At 41.8% G+C, this 2,392-nt stretch overlaps 1 protein-coding gene across 2 annotated transcripts in view; it reads right to left on the bottom strand.

Annotated features, from left to right (window-relative positions):
• The window catches only part of gli2a (GLI family zinc finger 2a), a 79,388-nt gene that overhangs the window by 8,538 nt on the left and 68,458 nt on the right, over nt 1–2,392 (bottom strand). The gene's annotated exons all lie outside the window — the stretch shown is intronic.

The following is a 2,392-nucleotide window of genomic DNA, read 5'->3' as shown; positions in this document are numbered from 1 at the left end:
CGCTCTTCTTCGTAGACATTGAGTTTGGCTGCAGCTGCACACAGTTGCAGCGCCTCCTACAGGAAACTGGTGGAGCTACGCAGAGAACCACGCCGTTCAAAAGCCTTGTTTGGATTCATGTTTTTATAAAACACTGAGGTCCGGACCTCGGTGGGAGCTACGGCCCTGTCTGTGTAACGCTCCGCTCTCGGACTCGTGCCCACCTACTGTGGTGCGCCACACAAAGCAGAGCGGCGCTTTAAAAAAGGCTTTTTTAAACGAAGTGTGAGGTGTGGTGGCGCTCGGATGCACAGACAAAGAGAACTCTGTGTTCCAGCTTGTACTGTACAAGCTATAATTTGGTATTCCCTCTGAGCAGTCATTGTGAGCGTAATCAGCTCTGAAATGAAAAGAGAATCATATCAGAGGATAAAAAAGGGTTTTTCTTAAAAGACGTGGCTGAAAAGGAGTCAGAGTGTTATGATTAGATGCACGTGGGATTTGTGCACAGAACATGTACAGCTTGAACTTAATAAGGTCCCCTGGTCCCCTGCTTCTCTGTAGACTTTAATTACACGCTCAGGCTGTCAATCAGCGTCTTCTTCTCAACTCGTTTGTTTTAATGCTTCCAGGGAGCTTTGAAGCCGAGCAAACAGGCGCTCGATTTGATCTTCACACAGAAAACTAAGGCTCCTATAAAACTCCCTCAGTGACCGACGGGGCAGAAATCACTGCTGATGAGCACATCCGAAACACGATCAACACTCCTACAGGCTCTGGGATCTTCCTGCTCGAAAGCATAATTACACAGGGCTAAAACTGTTTATATTTTCCTTTTAAACGATTATTTAGGAGTGATTTGCTTACAAGAGTAAGTGTGGGGTGGCTTAACAAACAAACACAACAAAAATTCCTCTGAGAAGAAAGCAGCCAAAGAAACACTGGATAAAGAACACCTGAAAGGATCGGCTGCTTGGAAGGAAAATATTTTAAAAAAATGAAAACAGGATTAAAAGTTTGCAAAGTTCTGTAGATATTTCAGATTGAGGCTGAAAGAAAACCTTTCTTACTATAAAATACTTTAAAGAAACACGAGCAGCAGCAACTGATGAGATTCAGCTTTTAATCACGATGTGACATGCTTTAATACGAGTTTCAGATCAATACAACGCAACAAATTAATTAACCGTTTTACCACCAAATAAAAATGTCTGCCCCTGCAGTTCTCCTGTTAAACAGTAGGTGTCACCAATGAAAGAACAACATCACTAAACAGCACCAGAAGAAGATGTAACCAGCTTTTTTTAGCTGTTTTTATAGTGGATATCTGTAGAAACCAGTGTTGGGCCGTCAGGGCCAGCAAGGCTAACATAACCACAAATCATCATAATTATGATAAAGGTTAATTTAATTTTTAATTTACTTTTCCTAGATATCTAAAAGTATTCATATTCTCTTCATGTCATATTATGCTCCTTCCAGTGCTGTTGTTTTTAGATTAGAGTTTTTATCCAATCAGAATTCAGCTCTTATGTTGCTAGGTTGTATGAAATCTGCCCGGGCCTGTAAGTGAACGGGCAAATACGATTGATAGACAGTTGCGAGAGCCAATCAGATAACGAGTTATGTCAGTAAGGCCCTCTAGCTGGCCTCACGTTGAACGTGACATTTACACGTCCTGTGATTGGATGAATACTTACGAGTTTGAGCCGTGGCAGTGCTATGGAGATCAACAGAGTCACACCCGGGACTGTTAAGGGTTAAAAACTTTTTAACCCACAATGGCCGAAGGAGAGCAACACATTGATTTGGTTGCTGATTTACTGGCAAGGCTGTTTTCAAGAAAAACTTTTCAAGAGAAGCTAGATCTCGTTAGAGGAGGACGGCAGACCCCCGAGCTAGCTAACCTGTTCCAGAATGGATTCTGTGTTGAAATAAGTGTTTTGGGGGACACAAACATTTTATTTATTTGATTCTATTTTATTTAGTTTTGACAGTAGCATACCAGATATGTTTTAATTGCTGATGCGAGTTTGTTGATTTTTAAAATGCGCCGGATAATAGCCCATTTTGATTTTCATCCTGGTGTTATAAATGCTGGCATATTCAGACCCTTCAGGATTTCGCGATGTTGCGATCGCAACTATTAACACAAAATCAAGCAAACCCTGCGAAATCGCAACTTCTTGCAACTTTGCCCAAAACTCTGCAACTTTCCTGCAACTTTAACCCAATATTTATTGTTTCTGAAGTGATTCGCCACCGTTTCTGCGGTCTAGTGTCTTCTTTGTGGGTTTGTGTAGCGTGGAATACAAAATAACACCAAATAACTCAGGAAGAAGACACGTGACGTCACTTCCTGTTAACATCAGAATGCCGGGAGCGTGCAGGAGCAGCGACCGAAGCCAAAATG

This window comes from Kryptolebias marmoratus, linkage group LG6 (genome assembly GCF_001649575.2).
Source record: "Kryptolebias marmoratus isolate JLee-2015 linkage group LG6, ASM164957v2, whole genome shotgun sequence".
NCBI classification, from domain to species: Eukaryota; Metazoa; Chordata; class Actinopteri; order Cyprinodontiformes; family Rivulidae; genus Kryptolebias; species Kryptolebias marmoratus.
Note: the sequence above shows the minus strand (reverse complement) of the source record. Positions and strands in the feature narration are given on the sequence as shown.